Source organism: Phyllobates terribilis, unplaced genomic scaffold (genome assembly GCF_046119375.1).
Source record: "Phyllobates terribilis strain yellow unplaced genomic scaffold, ASM4611937v1 Scaffold_2__4_contigs__length_985480577, whole genome shotgun sequence".
Taxonomy (NCBI): domain Eukaryota; kingdom Metazoa; phylum Chordata; class Amphibia; order Anura; family Dendrobatidae; genus Phyllobates; species Phyllobates terribilis.
In genome coordinates this window covers 932,279,717-932,301,074 of record NW_027362762.1, presented here as the reverse complement: position 1 = coordinate 932,301,074, position 21,358 = coordinate 932,279,717, and the positions used below count along the sequence as shown (strand labels likewise).

At 43.5% G+C, this 21,358-nt stretch overlaps 1 protein-coding gene across 2 annotated transcripts in view; it reads right to left on the bottom strand.

Moving 5' to 3' along the window:
* Nucleotides 1–14,614, bottom strand: part of LOC141237401 (uncharacterized) — a 59,293-nt gene extending 44,679 nt beyond the window's left edge. Inside the window, exon 1 of one of the 2 annotated variants that reach the window (XM_073668337.1) lies at nt 14,491–14,614. The gene's annotated coding sequence lies outside the window, so the exon portion shown is untranslated. The remainder of the gene's footprint in view (nt 1–14,490) is intronic. The other variant, XM_073668338.1, reaches the window with a different exon arrangement.
* Between the last annotated feature and the right edge of the window lie 6,744 nt (nt 14,615–21,358).

Here is a 21,358-nt window from a genome sequence, read left to right as displayed (position 1 = left end):
CTGTTTTTTATTTTTTAGAAATCCGCCATACGGTTTCAGAGATATGGGCCTTTAGATTTGGTGCTAATTTTTATGTTTACCTAGGGGGCGTGGCTCACAGGAACCTAGGGGGTGTGGCTCACAGGGTCCTCAGGGGCGTGTCTTTAGAGTGTTCGGTGAGCTCCGCCCACCTTGAAAATTAGACCTGAATAAAAAGGCCCATATCTATGGAACCGTATGGCGGATTTAAAAAAAAAATAAAAAAATGTATTATTCAGGGAAGTAGCAGGAAAAAAATAAGACCAAAAACTGACCACTTTTGACAGGTCCTTTTTAAGACCCCTGTGCTGAAGGAAGGTTCCTTCTCTCACAGATATTATCTGAAGGGGTAGACTCAGGAGACTCCCCGCTCCTGATCCCGCTGGTTCGGCCAACTTTAATGTGTACGAAGCCGTTAGACTCTACTCTCTGCCCCCAATTCACCATTCCTTTTAAGCCTTTTTTTATTTTTATGCAGTAAAAGTTTGGGTTTTAGCATTTTTATTAGAGTTATTAGAGCTCTTGTACCATTTATGTGCTGGTATTTTCAACTTTTTTGAAGTTTGCTCAACTTCAACAATTATTTGCAGTTTTCATTATCCAGAGGTTTTTCGGCTACTTTATCATTTGAAACTGTTCGAAATATTGCAAAATATCTGTAAATTGGTACTCCTGTACAATTAGTGGAGCAAAAAAACCTATCTGCCTTTATTTTATGCAGTGGAAGACAAACGTGCGACTTTTAAACATTTTATTCAAAAAAGGAAAAAATGAATAAATAAAGCATGCTTAATAAAAATAAAAAAAAAAACAAAAAAACAAAACAAATGGAGAGTCTTTGAGCTTTAGAAAAACCAAGACAGGAAAAAAACAATTTAAAAAAGAAGCCTTTAAATGCAATCTGTCAGCTGGTTTGTGCTATGTAATCTGACAGCAGCCTGATGTAGGGACAGAGACCCCGATTCCAGTGATGTATCACTTAGATTACAGGATGCAGCAGATCTGATAGAATCACAGGTCTAGCAGAGCTCTGAATGCTGACCCCTGTATAACTCCGCCCACACCACTGATAGGCTGCTTTCTGTTTACATTGTATATTGGCAGAAAGCAGCCAGTCAGTGTTGGGGGCGTGGTTGGTCCAGGAGGCACGAGGCACCTAGTCCTGTAGTGATAATCTCCTGCTGATAAAACACTGATTTGATTGAAACAGCAGCCTAATAAATGTTACCCGTTTTTTATGAATGACATTTTGAATATGAATAACAGTCTGTAGACTCTCGTTTACCTCCTGATGGACAAATAATTTTTATATCCATCTGTATATGGGGGACCTATTTTATATAGGATCATCTGTTCCCCTAAGGAAGAGTGAAGAGCATATTCAGTCTTTCATTCATAGTGTTCTGACATCATATCCCCTGCTGATAAGAGCACAGCACTCTGCAACACAGTGAAGTGGCCATTCCGTGTGTTTGCATTGTGCTGTGCTCTCTATAGCTTCCAGCCTATCCACATTTGTTCTCTGACACTTCACGCACTCCAGCATCACCTGCTCCTTCGCGTGTGTGCCTCCGCTCCGACGGTGTCGTGGGTGGGGCGCGTTGCCGCGGCGACGGAGGGGATACCACACCCCATTCCTGGTTGCGTGCTGCGTGTTGTGCCCGCGTCATCGCCGGGGGCGGAGCTTTACCACGCGAAGGATTCTGATTGCCACAATTGCGTACATAAGGTGTCCCCCTTCCGTATGACAGCCACGCCTCCTGACGAAGCCACTTCCGGGCGAAACGCGCGTCAAGGCTGCCACACACCCCCAGCATCTTACTCCACGCTGCCCCAGACCTGACCAGCATGACTCAAGGTAATGGAAACCTTACAATGTTACTGCTTTGATCTGACAATATGGGTATTTTTCAATTCTTGAACTTATAGCTAATTACTGTCTTTGCTACATATGTTATGTTTTATTCCCTTATCGTCATTGGCCTCCTCTGCATAACCTGACTTGATATTATCTGGTATGGTCTACGCTAGAATTTCTATTTTTGCATTACCTAGCTGGCAGCATATACTTACACCTGTTATATATTGTAAGCTGCTCCAGGGATGTTAGTCTCTTTGCAGGGCTTTTCCACCTCACCCTGCCTTCTATAGCTGTCCTCTCCCCTCCCCCGCTCCTTTTACACCTTTTTATTGCTACTGTGTAACAAAATAAATATTGTCTAATAAAGTTTATATTTTATGATATAAATCCCTCTCATGTCATTTTGAGACTACCTACAGGAAGATTGAGGCAACTATTTTTAATAAGGGGGTTCTTCTTTTCCCTTTTATATTTAACCTCTTTTTCCCAAAATGGATTTTTTGTTGGTTCTGTTAGTTTTATAGGGATTGCGGACCATATATCATATGGCCGGTCGATAGGATTTCATAATAAACGATACATTGCTGTTATCAGGGTCTATGGCCCTACATCATGATGCTCTCAGATTACAAAGCAAAAATCTATTGACAGATAGATTCCCTTGAACACCCAGCAGGAAAAGTGCCGCCACCTACTACCACCCCCCCACCCCCCAAAAAAAACAACAACTGTCTTTCATTACTTGCACCACATTTATGATGCATCTTAGATACTTTCTGTGCCTTAACTCTCAAAAAAAGGTCATCCATATTAATGAGTTTAGGAAATGAACAACAAAAGCCGATACAAAATAACTCCTCTCAAAATAATAATCTTTCTTAGGTACATATACAAAATAAAATTAATTTAGAAAAGTTTTTTCTGCCACGTGAACAGCACCATAAACTATAATGATAGAATAAAATGTGTTTTTCACGGATAGAATATGTACGTAAAAAATGGATGTCTGAATGAAACATTACAGATGAGCAGATTCATATACAAATTTGTGGGAGAACAAAAAAAAAATCTGTATTTTTTTTTTCTAGGAGTCCAGTGGGAGGAGTGATAGTAGGACCACCCACTGGACTCCTAAGTTTTATCTTCCCCTCCAATAAAATATGAATTACCAATGATAACATTAGGAGGATATTATGCAGATTTGGGTGTGAAACATGTGACAAAATCCAAGTAAAAAGTCTTCCATGTGAACGGAGCCGAGGGTAAATGCACATGAGACAAAGGTGCAGTAGATTTGAGGACTGAAAGCCTGCAGCAGAATACAGCAGAGGTAAAGGCGAAAAGTTTTCTGAAGTGCATTTTACAGCAGATTCTGCTCAAAAATTCCAATACTCTTTGAGGGAATGTGCACACAGCGTCTTATAGGGGTTGTCTGGCTTTGGGGTACAAGTCTGGGGTCACTCTATGTGACTGCAGACTTGTGATTCCTTACATCGTGCGCGCACACTCTGCACTTTGAAGAGCGGTAATCTGACTGCAAGTATGTGATTTGTATTCTTCCGGCCACATTCCAACTAGACTGTGTCCAGCCTACATCAATGCACATCTAGTCGGAATGTGACCGCATGTATGCAAAACACATATTTGCTGTCACGTGCCTGCGAATCCGCTCAGTAAGCAAGATGTGACGATTTACAAGTCTGCAGTCAAATAGAGTGACTTCAGACTTGTACCCCAAGGCCGGACATCCCCTTTAATTCCAGTAGCAGAGCCGCCAAGGTTTTCCTAGGTTGAAGCCACTTCAGGAAAAAGCTGTTGGTCTTTGGCTTCTAAATCAGATGAAGCAGAATTAAAAAAAAAAAAAGACACCACAAATTCTTTAAAAAGCCTTGCTCGTTATTTGAAGTGTTTTTATTTAATTTCATGTGAATTTTTCAGTCTGAAAAATCCATGTGCAAAAACTGTGAGAATAAAACCTTAAACACTGTGAAAGTTTTCCAAGTGGAAAGTAACCCTGAACTCCCCCGCTGACTACCTTCAATATTCAGAATAAATCCTCAGTGAAATGCACTGTTCCGACTTAGTGGAAGATTACTTATGGCTCCAAAGCAAAAAAAAAAAGGGCACATCGGGAGATCCGCACAAACCTTCGCCATTTGCTGCTGCTGCGGATGTCGCCTGTTGGTATACGGTATAACTGTAGTGTAAACCATTATATACGTGTTTATAGAGCATCCCTGGGTGTTTGACAGACAATAAATATAAAAATTAAAAAAAATAAACTGTTACATCATAAATGTAATCAAAATAATACCGCCATACAATAGATAATAATAGTGACATACTAACCCAAATAATACCGAAATACAATAGGTGATAACAGCGCTATACTAACCAATATAATACCGCCATACAATAGGTAATAACAGTGCCACATTAACCAAAATAATACCGCCATACAATAGGTAATAACAGTGCCACATTAACCAAAATAATACCGCCATACAATAGGTAATAACAGTGCCACATTAACCAAAATAATACCGCCATACAATAGGTAATAACAGTGCCACATTAACCAAAATAATACCGCCATACAATAGGTAATAATAGTGCCATACTAACCAAAATAATACCGCCATACAATAGGTAATAATAGTGCCATATTAACCCAAATAATACCGAAATACAATAGGTCAGGGGTCGACAAAGTTGTTCAGAATCTAGGAGCCAGCCAAAAAATTTAGGAGCCAGAATTTTTTTTGTTGACAAATTGTACATATAGACCCCCTCACACACGGCGTCTCCCCGGGGAGCACGGCCTTTGTATGTACTTACACAGGTAGTGGCCCCCCGGCCACAGCGATCCTTCCCCCCAGGGCCGGCTCCAGGTTTTTCTGGGCCCCGGGCGAAAGAGTCTCAGTGGGCCCTTTTAACACATACACGATTCATGATGCACAGATACGGCGGAGAAATAAATATATATATATATATATATATATTTATTTATTTATTTATTTATTACACATGGCCCAGCCTGCCCCCTCATCCTTCACATACGCAGACATATGCGCGCGCACACACGGTACGCAGACATACGCACGCACACACGGTACGCAGACATACGCACGCACACACGGTACGCAGACATATGCGTGCGCACACACGGTACGCAGACATATGCGCGCACACACGGTACGCAGACATATGTGTGCGCACTCACGGTACGCAGACATATGCACGCACACACTGTACGCAGACATATGCGCGCACACACGGTACGCAGACATATGTACACATACAGACATACACATAGATAAAACAGACAAATATATATAGACAGTCATATACACTGACATTCACATACATGCACTCACACAGACCCATTACTAATATTTTTAATATGGGGATTGGGGAAGCCTCACTCACCTGTCCCCGGTCCAGTGTCCTGTCCAGCAGCTCCTCGGGTATGGGGCAGTGCAGGGCCCCCGGCGTGTCACAGACTTCATGGCCCTGGAACATCAGAGGGGCCCACTTGCGGTCGGGTCCGGGCCCCTCCCGCCCATCTGTGCAGGACCTCCGCTCCGACGATGTTTGATTGCCGGCACTTCCCCCAGACATGGCCGCGCGCTGTGCGACTGTGTCTGCTAGTAATGACGCGGCAGGAGCGACACACAAGCACAATTAAAGGTGCAGTGCCGTCGACCCTGCCGTATCATTACTAGCAGACACAGCCGGACAGCGCGCGGCCATGTCTGGGGGAAGTGCCGGCAATCAAGCAGCGCCTGCGTCCCTGAACAGGTGCCGAGGAAGCGGCCAGGGCCCTGACAGTGAGTGGGCGGGTGGGTGTGTGGGCCCAACCCCGACAGTGAGTGGGCGGGCGGGTGTGTGGGCCCGGGCCCCGACAGTGAGTGGGCGGGTGGGTGTGTGGGCTAGGCGCCAGACAACATTTTCTAGGCGCCACTGGCGACCAGGCGCCTGGGTTTGTCGAGCCCTGCAATAGGTGATAACCAGGGCTGTGGATAAGGAGTCGGTGTCCATTTCGGTGGAGTCGGTATAAAATGGACTGACTCCGACTCCTAAGATATATAATAAATTGGGTGCAGTAATTCAATGCAGTTTGTGGGGAATATTTTTTCATAAGAATTTGGGAAAGTTATGAAATCTAATATATATAATTGTCTTATCCCGTCTGTCTTTCTGTCTGTCTGTCCTTCTGTCCAGGAAATCCCGCATCGCTCATTGGTCCGGCCGAGGCCAATCAGCGACGCGGGATTTCAGAAAAAGATGGCGGCCGTTAGCGGCTCATCTGCCGCACGGAGGTCAGCGGCGATGCAGCCGGTCATCTCCCGGCTCCTCGCAGCAGAACCACCCCAACCGGCGGCGCCGCTGACCTTTCATGCGGCTACCGTCAGGAGATCAGCGGCTAGGGCCACTGATCTCCCGACGGCAAGTGTGAAGAGAGGACCGGGGAGCGGCGCCGCCGATTGGGATACTTCTGCTGCGAGCAGCCGGTCATGTTCCGGCTGCTCGCAACGGAAGTACCCGCACAGGCAGAACCGCTCCCCGGTCCTCACTAATACGATTGGCGCCAAATTTAAACACCGCTTTGCTGATTGCGCCCGGTGTACCGCATACATATTCTAGAATACCCAATGCGTTTGAATCGGGCCACCATCTAGTGTCCATCTAGTGTCCTATAAATGTCTGTCCTATTCCTGATCTAAGGGTCTAGTACCGTATAGTACTAAATGGTATAATTAAAAACCAAAAAATAGGAAATGTGTTGCCCAGAAAAAATGGGACAATCCTATATAGGTACAGTCAAAGAGTCCTATGAGATACCCCCTCACAGGTAAGCTGGTAGAGTCTTATAGGTAGTAATAGTGATAGAATCCACCAACAGACCATACCCTTTCTAGCACAATTCCCACCTGGCAGTAAACCATATCAATTACTTCCACACTATTAATAGGCTTACATACCGATACATGGCCATAGGGAATAGTACAGGCTAACTTAGTACATGTAAGATCAGCCAAACATATATATATGCAAAAAGACAGTCAAATTACGTCTGTGGTTAACTAAACCATGTAACCACATAAAAATTATACCACCATATACTCGTGGTGTCAAAAATACATCATTTGATCATAGAGGAAACCTATTCAACTTATCTGATCCTCCATTAATGATGGTATGAGAAGACATATGTAGGCGGGCTCCCGACGCGTTTCCCTTTTGTCATCAGGGGAGTAAATATGCCCAGATTTATGCCCCCATTCGCTTGAATATGTTGGACGGCTGATTTATTTCCAGAAATGATCATGGTGCTTCTTATACACATGCTGCACGCTAGACCCGGCGGTGCACTTCCGGGTATGACGCAATATCCTGTGCGCGGTCACAAATGAGTGACAACATCCGGTCACATGGAGCGCACCATTCCCGCGCATGCGCACATGGTATTCAATAGGATTCCTCTTTCATACCACATGCTGGCAGGGGGCGTGTTGGTAAATACACGCTCATCATGGTGACGCTCCGGATGCAGAGCTCATTACGATATATCCGCATCACAGAGTGATCCAGTGAACTCAAAGCACAAAATCGATGAGATCACTCCGGATCACATACCACAGAGTAAAGTGCAGTACCTGGTCACAGTATTAAGATAGATACATATATATACACAGGATCACTGAGGTCAAGAGATACAATAGATAGAACAAACAACCTGAGGAATATAGAAAATAATCATGTGGGGGCCCCCCGAGCTCGCATGGACACGACCAGAGGATATGTAAGAACAAGGTGGGAAAAAGTATGAGGAGGACCTATCGTAGCCCTAGATTAAAGCTAATATAGTAGCTGGCCCTACCTAACGCGGAGGTTGGCACCCTATGGGGAACGAGATTGGCGCCCCCACTCGTTGGCGGCTGGCCCTACTTTTCCTAGTCCCTGTAAGGCCCTCTGATTACAAAAAAAGAGATGAAGGATAGTTGCTCATTGAGACCATGTGGTTGCAATGGTCTAAGGCTGGGTGCCCATGTAGCGTTTTTCAAGCGTTTATGCTGCGGAATTTCCGCAGCGGAAACGCTTGTGAAACGCTAGGTAATCCGCCCCCCATGGTCCCCAAAGGGATTCCGCATGTTCTATGCTCATGCTGTGGATTTTTCCGCAGCGTTTATGCTGCGTACAAAAATCCGCAGCATGTCATTTAATTTTGCGGAAGCGCAGCGGAACTCCCGCCATTGACTTGCATTGAGACGCATAGAAACCGCGACTGTACATTTTTACAAGCGGCTTCTATGCGTCTCTATGTGCGGATGGTACCCAGTTCTGGAGGAGAGAAGACTCTCATCCAGACCTGGGTACCATTGTACCTGTAAAAAAAGAATAAAATAACAAAGTTATATTCACCTGTCCGACGGCTTCTCTCTGAATGCTGGCATCGCTTGAGGACCTGCGGTGACGTCACAGTCATGTGACCGCAGGCCCTTCACCGCTCTGTCTCGCGATATGATGGCATCCAGGAACCAGACAGGAAGCAGCGCTGCAGCCACGCCGGGGCATCGGGGGTGAGTATAGCTTTATTTGTTTTAATTTTTACAGTTCACACTGTAAAAATCCATGCCGGTTGCATGGATTTATACAGTGTGACCTAGTTGTCAAGCACTTTCCAAGTGATGCTATCGCCTGGAAAGCTCTTGTCAATCTGCATGCGTTTTTGCTGCCAGGGAGATGCAGAAAGGCTGCAGAAATTTTCTGCTTCATTTCTGCATCGTGGGCACATAGCCTTAAGCCAAAAAATCCATTTACATTCTTTTTGTAAGATCCTTTGGTCCCAATTTCCCCCTCTATCAGAAGGTTTTATCCTGTCCATTCCCATAAACTGGATGTATCTGACATCTCCACCATGCATAGTATTGATGTGGTTAGATGCCGGAGTGTCACCTTTGTTAACAATGTCACGAACATGTTCTCTAATTCTCTTTCTAAACTCACCTTTCGTCTTGCCCACATATTCCATGCCACAGCGACATGTGGCCTTGTATATTACTCCGGTTGACTGTACCTATATAGGATTGTCCCATTTTTTCTGGGCAACACATTTCCTATTTTTTGGTTTTTCATTATACCATTTAGTACTATACGGTACATCTTATACTTTTTGATGCACAATTGCACTTTGAGTCTGTTTTAAACGTTTCTATTAAAGGTTAATTTTTATCCCTCTGCTATTTTTTGTACAATTGATTGGGTACCACATTAGCTTATCCTAATATATTTATTATAGTATGGCAGGTTTCCTGTCAACAGGTATTGATACTAAAGTGTGGATCACTGAGGCCAAGGAGGTCTTTTCAGACTGTACTTTTATCCAAAAGAGGTATACTCCCTCATTCAACACAGCCTTTAAGGACCTTACTAAGACTTATAGAGATCAGATTGTATCCTGGTGGCAGGTGCAGAGCCTGGACAATTATATTAAGTCGGGCATTGTACCATGCCATCTTAGCATTGCTCTGTCACCAGGCTATCGTTATAAAAATCCAAATTTATTGATCAAGTGGGAAAAGGAAGCAACAGAAAGTTCCTTGAGACTTATGAAGCTTTTGTTAGAGGAGGAAAGAGTGAATTTACATAATTTGAATGAATCTCTTAAGGAACAAATTGAAATTACAAAAAATTTTTCAGCAGAACCTGAATTCCAAAACAAGGAGATAGGTCTCCAAAATGGTCTAGAGAAATTTCAGTTTCATCTGAAAGAACAAAAACATAGACTGTATAGTAGAGACCTTCAGGAGTTCAGGGATAACAAAGCATACTCCATATCCATAGGATGCACTCAGAGGGGACCTGAGACTGACACTTCTTCTGAGACTGAGGTCTCTGATTCAGAGGTTCGACCTAGACATTCTAGGGGTAAAGGGAGAGGAAGAGGGGGTAATCGAGGCAATAGAGGAGGTGGTAGGAGATCTCCTCAAAGGGACGGTTTTTTAGAGTACAATTATCCTCTGCGCAACCGTCTAAATTCCAGCAGTACCTCCTCTTTTGGAGAATATTTACCTCCCAACTCCCACATTAACCAACCCCACAGTAGCTCTCCTGGACAGCACGAATCCCAGGTTATCAATCTATCCTCCAGGCCCATTAACTGCACAGAAATGTGTGTTTTAAGTAAAGGCCTTTCCTTTGTCCCGACCACTGATTTGAATCACTTTGAAACCATTAATTAAGGATCTTAATCTTTTCATCAGGAAGTTAAGGTGGAAAAAACATTTTAAATCGGGAGAATAGGAGAACCTGTTCTGAATTGGGCATTGCAGAGGATTTACTTCAAGATGTTAGATTCCATTAACCATCTGGGAGATAGCAACTGTAATCTTGATGGGAATGGTCCCTTCACAACCCTCAAAAACAAAAGTAGAAGTATGCCTCCGCAATCTAGTGACCCTGGATCTATAGATGTCTTTCTTGATCTTGTTACGAAAGATATCATGGATCTACCCTCTACAAAACCTACTTCCAGGAATAATCTCACGAAACTTGAAATGCAGAGTCTCTGTGGTCTTGAAAATGACACTAAGATTACTATCAAACACTCTGATAAAGGTGGGAACTACTTAACTATCGTATACTTAAAGATCGTACGAGTTATGAAGTTGTTGCCACTAATCCCACAACAGGTCTTTTAAGGGAGCTGAAGCTTTTCGTTGATGAGGGAGTTGCCACTCGACTTTTGGCTAATAAAGAAAGGGATTTTCTTTGTCCACAGTATCAGACTATGGCTACTTTCTATTGTCTGCCCAAAATACATAAGGGTTGCAATCCCCTGAAGGGTAGACCTATAGTGGCGGGTACTAATTGTCTCACACAAAATTTGGGTATTTATCTTGATCGTATACTTAAACCATTTGTGGGGTCCCTGAGCTCGCATGTTCGCGATACCACAGACCTATTGAGTAAACTGGATGGGGTCTGCCTTGAATCTGACATGATTTTATGTAGCATCGATGTAGAAGCATTATATACATCCATTCCACATGCGATGGGTCTTAAAGCGGTGGACCATTACCTAGGTGCTAGAGGTCGTCAATTTAGTAGACACAACACCTTTGTTCTATGTTCCCTTGAATTTTGTCTTACCAGAAACTTCTTTCTTTTTGATAAAAAGTACTTCCACCAGCTCAGGGGCACTGCGATGGGGAGCCCTTGTGCCCCCTCGTATGCTAATTTGTTCCTGGGCTGGTGGGAGGAAACAAAGGTTTTCTGTGAACCTGCCATTCCTTTGAGTGACAGAGTCATCATCTGGCTACGATATATTGATGACATATTCGTCATTTGGAGAGGATCTGAATCTCTCTTTGGTGACTTTGTTACACAACTTAACACGAATAATATCGGCCTACGATTTACGTATGAGTGCAATTATAACAGACTGCCGTTTCTCGATGTCTGCATTCAGAGAAAAGAAAATGGTGAATTGAGCACAAGCAATTCTAGAAAACCTACGGCCACTAATTCTCTCTTGAGGTGGGAGAGTGGTCATCCTGGCCCACTAAAAAGAGGAATCTCAAAAGGACAATATTTGAGGATACGTAGAAATTGTTCTGACCTTAATGTGTTTAAAAAACAGGCCAATGACCTACGTGAACGTTTTGTTGAGAGAGGCTATCCCAAAAACATTCTTTCAGAAGCCTACAATAACTCATTGGTAAAAGATCGTAAGACTCTATTGACCCCTAAGACTGTTAAAGGAGAGGTGGATATCTCTAGATTTATCACCACTTTCTCCAGTGGGGCCAATGAGGTCAGAGAGATTCTCAAACGTCACTGGCCTATTTTGCTTATGGATGCAGACGTCAGAGAGGCAGTGGGTCCTTTTCCTCAAATCACTTTTTGTAAAGGTAGGTCACTCAAGGATAGGCTGGTACATAGTTTTTTCAAGGAGACCCCTGATCCATTATGGCTGGGCAATCAAACCAAGGGTTGCTATAGGTGTGGAAACTGTTGTGCTTGTGAGTCCGTGACGAAGGGCAGGACCTTTTTTGGAAATGTGACTGGGAAGGAATACACCATAAGACATTTCATCAATTGTCGCACCACCGGAGTAATATACAAGGCCACATGTCGCTGTGGCATGGAATATGTGGGCAAGACAAAACGTGAGTTTAGAAAGAGAATTAGAGAACATGTTCGTGACATTGTTAACAAAGGTGACACTCCGGCATCTAACCACATCAATACTATGCATGGTGGAGATGTCAGATACATCCAGTTTATGGGAATGGACAGGATAAAACCTTCTGATAGAGGGGGAAATTGGGACCAAAGGATCTTACAAAAAGAATGTAAATGGATTTTTTGCCTTAAGACATTGCAACCACATGGTCTCAATGAACAACTATCCTTCATCTCTTTTTTTGTAATCAGAGGGCCTTACAGGGACTAGGAAAAGTAGGGCCAGCCGCCGACGAGTGGGGGCGCCAATCTCGTTCCCCATAGGGTGCCAACCTCCGCGTTGGGTAGGGCCAGCTACTATATTAGCTTTAATCTAGGGCTACGATAGGTCCTCCTCATACTTTTTCCCACCTTGTTCTTACATATCCTCTGGTCGTGTCCATGCGAGCTCGGGGGGCCCCTACATGATTATTTTCTATATTCCTCAGGTTTTTTGTTCTATCTATTGTATCTCTTGACCTCAGTGATCCTGTGTATATATATGTATCTATCTTAATACTGTGACCAGGTACTGCACTTTACTCTGTGGTATGTGATCCGGAGTGATCTCATCGATTTTGTGCTTTGAGTTCACTGGATCACTCTGTGATGCGGATATATCGTAATGAGCTCTGCATCCGGAGCGTCACCATGATGAGCGTGTATTTACCAACACGCCCCCTGCCAGCATGTGGTATGAAAGAGGAATCCTATTGAATACCATGTGCGCATGCGCGGGAATGGTGCTCTCCATGTGACCGGATGTTGTCACTCATTTGTGACCGCGTACAGGATATTGCGTCATACCCGGAAGTGCACCGCCGGGTCTAGCGTGCAGCATGTGTATAAGAAGCACCATGATCATTTCTGGAAATAAATCAGCCGTCCAACATATTCAAGCAAATGGGGGCATAAATCTGGGCATATTTACTCCCCTGATGACAAAAGGGAAAAGCGTCGGGAGCCCGCCTACATATGTCTTCTCATACCATCATCAATGGAGGATCAGATAAGTTGAATAGGTTTCCTCTATGATCGAATGATGTATTTTTGACACCACGAGTATATGGTGGTATAATTTTTATGTGGTTACATGGTTTAGTTAACCACAGACGTAATTTGACTGTCTTTTTGCATATATATATGTTTGGCTGATCTTACATGTACTAAGTTAGCCTGTACTATTCCCTATGGCCATGTATCGGTATGTAAGCCTATTAATAGTGTGGCTGTAATTGATATGGTTTCTGTAATTGATATGGTTTACTGCCGGGTGGGAATTGTGCTAGAAAGGGTATGGTCTGTTGGTGGATTCTATCACTATTACTACCTATAAGACTCTACCAGCTTACCTGTGAGGGGGTATCTCATAGGACTCTTTGACTGTACCTATATAGGATTGTCCCATTTTTTCTGGGCAACACATTTCCTATTTTTTGTTTTTTCATTATACCATTTAGTACTATACGGTACATCTTATACTTTTTAGCTGAGATGAATCTGTGCTGCAGTAAATTTATCACCATCACATGAGCCATGTATGAGGGAGGCGTGGAGTTAGAGTCATGGAAATTTAGGAGTCGGAGGTTTGGCTTACCGACTCCACAGCCCTGGTGATAACAGCGCTATACTAACCAAAATAATACCGCCATACAATAGGTAATAACAGTGCCATAGTACCCAATATAATACCGCCATACAATAGGTGATAACAGCGCTAAACTAACCAAAATAATACCGCCATATAATAGGTGATAACAGCGCTATACTAACCAATATAATATCGTCATATAATAGGTGATAACAGTGCCATACTAACAAAAATAATCCTGCCATACAATAGGTAATAACAGGGCCATAGTAACCAATATAATACCGCCATACAATAGGTAATAACAGTGCCACACCAAAATAATACCATCCTACAATAGGTAATAACAGTGCCATAATATTACCGCCATACAATAGGTAATAACAGTGCCATAGTACCCAATATAATGCCGCCATACAATAGGTGATAACAGTGCCATAATATTACCGCCATACAATAGGTAATAACAGCGCCACACTAACCAAAATAATACCGCCATATAATAGGTGATAACAGCGTCATACTATGCCAGGATAACTCCACCATACAATGGAGACATTAAGGTGTCAAAATAATACCATGGGGAAGTGACAGAGTGCCACTACAGAATATAGAGGAACCCCAGTGCCAGGACAATGATAACATACAATGGTGACACCATACAGCGCCCAATAACACACAGGAGGAAATAATGCCGCCATACAGTGCACAGATACACCACAACTACTTGCTGGAACTACAAGTCCCAGCATGCCGTGCGGAGCACACGTCACAGGGCGCGGGGACTCACACACATCTCGCCGCCTCGTCACCTTCTCGGGATCTTCCTCATCTCTGTCCAGGCTGAAAAGCAGCGGACTGCGCCGCTCCTTCGCCCCTCCCCTCCAGAGAGCAGCGATCATAACTTGTCTTCTGATTGGCTGAAGTCATTTGATTGCCACCTGATCCGACCAATAACAGTGGAGAAGTAGGAGAAGCAGAGGGGGAAATCACGTGATTAGCTGCAGCCGCTCGTGAACGCCCCGGGCGCGCCGCCGCCGCCGGCCTCTGCGTGTTTTGGTTTCCATCTCGTTTTTCTGATGATCTGAATCATGTTATCTTTTTTTTTTGTTTTCATTCAGTTAAAGTTGAATTTATTTTTGCAAATTTTATTTTCATAATCAGAGACCTTTGAAACAAGATAGTAAGAGAAAGCGCACTGCATTATTAGGGGATAGTGCATAACATTGACCATTTTTTTGCGACTTAGGTTTACATCTGCCATTATCATTATTTTTTTCCATCCAAATGGTGAAACCCTAACAGACCCTATTATAGTCAGTGGGTTCCGTAATTCTCCATCATTGCCCATCGTGGGGAAGTTGTTGCCCGCTGACGTACGTTGGGACGGCCTCATTCCCTTTCATAAACTAATCTCGGTTAGTAGAATAGATGAACGACAGATGTGTCCACGTTTGAGTAAGGTTTATGTAAACCACACCTATTTTTGACTGGGTCATAACCAAATTTGCCCGATTTGTTAAAATTTTGGAGACCTGGTAAATTAGGGATCTGTGAGTCGGGTTTCCATGGAAATCTGTTGCACTTAAGTGACTTCTTTATTTCGGGCCGTATCACCTGGCTCAGGCGGCAACCTTCTAACAAACCCAGCTCTGCTACTAACTCTTCTATACCACTGGTCAGCTCTGCCTTGAACGCTGTAGCAAATCCAGCTTTGCTATATGTCTCGGCAACTCTGCTACATTGCTGGTAAGTTCTTCCTTGAACTCTATGACAGACACACCTCTGCTACATCACTTGTCAACGGTGCCTTACCGCTGGTCAACTCTGCTATACTGCTCGTCAGCTCTGCTATACTGCTCGTCAGCTCTGCCTTGACATCTGTGACAAAACCAGCTCTGCTATATCGTTGGGCAAATCTGCTATAAGGCTGATCAGCTCTGCCTCTGCCTTGGAAAACCCGGATCCGGTATATCTCGGGCCATATCTCGAACCAACTCTACTATCCTGCTAGTCAGGTCTGCCTTAAATACTGTGACAAACCAAGCTCAGCGATGCCCCTGATCAGCTCAGTCTTGTACTCGGTGACAAACCCATCTTTGTTATGTCTCTGGGCTCCCATGCCTTATCACTGTGCCAGCTATCCCTTGAACTTCATAATAGACGTGGTCACCCTGCATTATTTATGTGCTAGTTCCATTTTGAACTCAGTTACAAACTTAGCACTGCTATATCAGTGAGCAACTCTGCTATACTGCTGGTCAGATCTGTCTTCAACTCTGTGTCAAAACCAGCTCTGTTATATCACTGAGCAACTCTGCTATACTGCTGGTCAGATCTGTCTTGAACTCTGTGTCAAAACCAGCTCTGTTATATCACTGAGCAACTCTGCTATACTGCTGGTCAGATCTGTCTTGAACTCTGTGTCAAAACCAGCTCTGTTATATCAGTGAGCAACTCTGCTATACTGCTGGTCAGATCTGTCTTCAACTCTGTGTCAAAACCAGCTCTGTTATATCACTGAGCAACTCTGCTATACTGCTGGTCAGATCTGTCTTGAACTCTGTGTCAAAACCAGCTCTGTTATATCACTGGGCAACTCTGCTATACTGCTGGTCAGATCTGTCTTGAACTCTGTGTCAAAACCAGCTCTGTTATATCACTGGGCAACTCTGCTATACTGCTGGTCAGAAATGCCTTGAATTTTGTGGCAAACCCAACTCTGCTACATCACTGGGCAACTCTGTTATACTGCTTGTCAGATCTGTCTTGAATTCTTTGGCAAACCAAGCTCTACTATATCTTGGGCCAACTCTTCTATCCCGCTAGTCAGCTCTGTCTTGGATACTGTGACAAACCAAGCTCAGCAATGCCCCTGATCAGCTTAGTCTTGTACTTGGTGACAAACCCATCTCTGTTATGTCACTGGGATCCCATGCCTTATCACCGTGCCAGCTATCCCTTGAACTTCATAATAGACCCAGCTCTGTTATATCACTTGGACACCCTGCATTATTTATGTGCCAGTTCTATTTTGAACTCTGTTACAAACTTAGCACTATACTGCTGGTCAGATCTGCCTTGAACTCTGCGACAAACCCAGCTCTGCAATATCACTGGGCATCTCTGCTATACCGCTAGTCAGCTCTGCCTTGGATACTGTGACAAAGCAAGCTCAGCAATGCCCCTGATCAACTCAGCTTTGTACTCGGCGACAAACCCATCTGTGATATGTCGCTGGGCTCCCATACCTTATCACTGTGCTAGCTTTCCCTTGGACTTCATAATAGACCCAGCTCTGTTGTATAACTTGGTTACTCTGTTGTATTGATGTGCCAGTTCTATTTTGAACTCTGTGACAAACCAAGCTCTGCTATATCGCTGAGTTACTTTGCCTATACTGCTGGACCCGTTCTGTCTCTGAACTTCCTTCTCCTACTCAGCTCTGCTATTCCAGTTCTCCATCACCGAGTCTGTAAAAACAGCCGAGTGGTGATAATTTTGCCCTTGTTCTGCAAAGACAATCGGTATTCTCCTGAAAACAGATTTATACAGAAACGTTGCTCCATAGAATTTTCCGTAATGTACATTGATTAAAGAATATGGCGCATCATAAAATCGGCGCCGTTTATTGTCACTTTTCTATATGTGGGTAGAACATGGAGTTCAGCTTGAAAATCATGGCTTCATAAAAATGGCACCAAAGGTGATCCCCAACTTTCGAACTTCTTCATACTCAACTTTTTCCTGCATTCTGTAACAAGTAAAAAAACTTTTCATTAGTTTTTGAAGCGGTTTTGCCCAGGTGAGGCAATAACCCGCCCTCTAGCCTACCCGGCGCCCCCTATCACATGGTCAATGCCATCTTTAAATCTTGGACTTCCTGCCGGTATTAACCCCTAACTCAGCCCTGAAAATAGTGATATCCAGAAATTTTGTAGTGACTGGCTGCTGCTGCTGAATTCAACTTCTTGCCAACGCGTTTTAGCCAGGCAAGAATAGGGGACATAAGTCTCCCGTTATGGCGACTGGCAGGGTTCAAGTGCTGGATAAGGTCAAAGATTGTAGGAGTTGTCAAGTGATGGACATGTTCACACGTTGCGTTTTTGCTGCTTTTATGCAAATTTTAAGCTGCGTTTTATAGTACCAGCAAAGTCTTTGAGATTTCAGAAATCTCATTCACACACAGGTTTTTTTTCCTGACTGAATTGGAAAGCTTCTGCATTTTTGAAAACTGCAGCATGTCACTTCTTTCAGTGTTTTTTTCACCCATAGAAAGCAATGAGTAAGTGCAAAAGCGCAGGTATCAGGTTTTGCTGCATTTTTAGTGAAAAAAAAGAAGGTACAAGCAGTATGTTAAACCCATTTATTTTTGTGATTTTCCCAAGTTTAAACCATAATGTCTTGGTCTCATCACCTGAGAATGACAGTTTAGGATTAGTATAATTTAATTAGGATTAGTACAGTTTAATTAAATTAGTGATATGTGTAAAGTAAACATTGGCCGACCAAGGAGTGAAATTGAACAATACTTGAGCAACTCAAAGGCCAATCAAAATGTGAAAGTAAACAGTGTCCTACAAATTTAATGCTCTGCCAATGTCTTAGGTAAACTATTCCTGACCAATTCACACCCCCCCGCTATTACATTTGTAATTTTGTATTTAAGAGATGTCACCTGAGACTACCAATGATCCTGAAGATGATCCCGTCGGAATGGAGTGCACAATCAGTGACCTGTACAAGAAGCAGAGGAGGTTGGTGAGGGGCGGAGAACCAGAAGAAGACCCTGCCCCCACATCCCACCCCGAAGCACACAAGACATCATTGTCTGACAACTTAATAAGGTGAGTATTAACCACTGAGCGGATCCCTTCACATCAGGTATCAGATTGATCAGCCTCACAGCGCCATTATGGCCATGCCTTTAGTTTATAGGGCTAAATCCTTCTGACAGGTTCTCTTTAAATGGCTGTACAAAAAAAAAAATCACGGAGAAACCAAAGATAAGGATGATCATAGAGGCTCAGAGGTTCGCTCCGATGCAATACTGGAATCTCTGGTTTAAATGTGGCGATGGGGTAACTTTTGAACAAAGTTTGAAAGTTTCCCCCCATTTTTGCAAAGTCTTCCCCTGGGTTCTCTGGCTTGTTCCAGTAACTTATTAATAAGGTTACTGGCTAAATGTCATCCTATGTCATTAGACAGGGTGTGTGCGCGCCTGAGATAGGGAAATTAGACTGTGATCTATGTACAGCGATGAAGAATATCTCGGTGCCACATAAGAAATTGGAAATAAATGAATACAATTACGGTAAATATTTAGATTGTTAATGAAAATAGAACATCCAAGTGAGAGGCTTAGCGGAATTTTGGAAACCTCGTGGAACTTTGCCATGGATTGACCTTGTTGCTTGTGCAATTTTTGTCCAGAGATGTCAGCAGAATATCATTGTCTAATTAGACAAAAGATACTTAGCTTCCACCTTCTTATTGCTACCCTTGATATGATTCCTACCGCCTCCCTATAATTTATTAAAATATGCAGCTCGCGCTGGCTAATTGCATCAGTAGAAAAGTAGACACCTTGGTTTTGCCTTATTTATAGCACACTCATTATACAACATTCTTCAATCTTGACATTGCAACACCAAGAAGGAAAAGTCATGGAATGATGGAAGTCACAGGATGGATAGACAAGTTACTGATGTGCAAGTGATGAAAAAGTGGAAACAACATTTTCAAAACATCTCGATTTATTCAGTATGGAGCATGAGCTCCACATGTAGAAATCCCGACACTTATACTTACACGGTTATTACTGGTTGTCTGAGGAAAGTTCTGCGGCGCTGAATGCAGTTGTACAAATCATCAAGATCTGCTGCTGGCAGCTCCTTTACAAGAAGCTTTACAATCACAAGAGGCTTTTATCAACTTTTGATCCTTCCCTAATACTGCGCTTCTTCCTAAATGTGGATACACCCACCCTATACTTCAGGTGTAAAATCTATTCCCAACCTGCTCAAACTCCACCACACAGTATGATGTCCCCACGCAGTAAATGTCCTCAGGGTACCCCCCAAACACAGTAGTATACCCCTACAGCCACCCCCCACAGTATGTTGGTCCCACAGACCCCTACAACTACTCTTATAATAAAAAAAAATACTTTATACTCACCTAACTCTGGATCACACCAGCACTGAGTCTCGGCACAGGCAGAGCGATGTGGTAATGTCATCGCGCCACTTGCGCGGGCTTAAAGTGACCCGCAACCTACAGAACAGAGAGCGGCAGAGCAGGGAAACCATGGTTGATACAATTAAAGAAGTTGATCAGGTTTGGCACGAAAGTCTGCAGTCGCACAGCGCACACTGTGAGGATTCTCCGGTGCCGCCACCAGGAGTGCACGGTCATGTGACCACAAGTAGGCGATGTGTATACTCCCAACCACATTTCGACTAGACATGTGCTGCCTTGCTCAATATATATACACATGACCACCTGCTCCTGACGCCAGCACCGGTGAATCCTGACAGTGTGTGTCATAGAGTGACTGCAGACTTTTGTGTGAAACCTGGACAACCCCTTTAAGAGTGGTGGTCGTTCTGAGTTAGTGAGCCCAGTGCTCTTTGTAATGTAATAATCTAATCTCCTTTTCTAATATACTTCAATTAAAAATTCCCCAACGTTCCTTCTCTATTCTGCCTTCCTGTCTGCTTTTTTTCCTTAACTTCCAATGACATTGCGTTTGAGATTTACCAGTGCATGCTGGGATTCTCAAATAGGATGTCACTGCTGCAGCCTCTGCTCCCTTCACTGAAACGAAGCGTCATCAGTGACGTCCATTTCAGAGGCTGGGCTAGTCCCTGCTCTACTGGGCACGCGTTGGATGTAACTTCTGACTTCTGCTCAGTATGAGCTCCCTGTGGTATATTCCTTTGAATGCGCAGTGACAGTGCGCTTCCTTGCTTGCTCCAAAGAGAAGTAATGAGCCAGCAAGAGAGCGCACTGTCAGTGCACATTGTAAGGAGACAACATGGCGAGCAGGGACTAGCCCAGCCCCTGAAGCAGATGTCACTGATGAAACTTTGTTTCAAGATGGGGAAAGCAGCTTTTGCAGTAACCACAGCCTCTGCCCCCTGATGTTGTCCTGTGTGAGTGTCACAGCATGCACTGGGATTCTCAAATGAAACATCATTGGAAGTAAAAATAAATAACGAGTGAGAGTAGAGAGGGAACGGTAGGGAATTTTTAATTGAAGTATATTGGAAAAGTGTTTAGATTCTTGAATTAAATAGACATTTGGTATGAAATTCACCTTTGGTTTCGGACCACCCCTTTCATTTTGCACTATATCGCTTTATAAAAAGCAGTTGATTATATGGTTGTAATTAGCTGCTACTGATAAGGTTAAGTTCACATGAGCGTATAAAAAAAAATCATCATCCAGAAAAACAGACGATTTAACCTCTGTATTATCATCCGTACGGCATCCATTTTTACACATCAGAAGTGAATAAAACTTACAAGAACGAATAGTGTCCTATGTTAGTAATGGAAATGTATCTGTAAAAATCAGATGCTATACAGATGATTCAGGCATAGAAGCACAAGAAATCTTTATTGAAGTCTATGGGGCGGATGTGATAAGATCA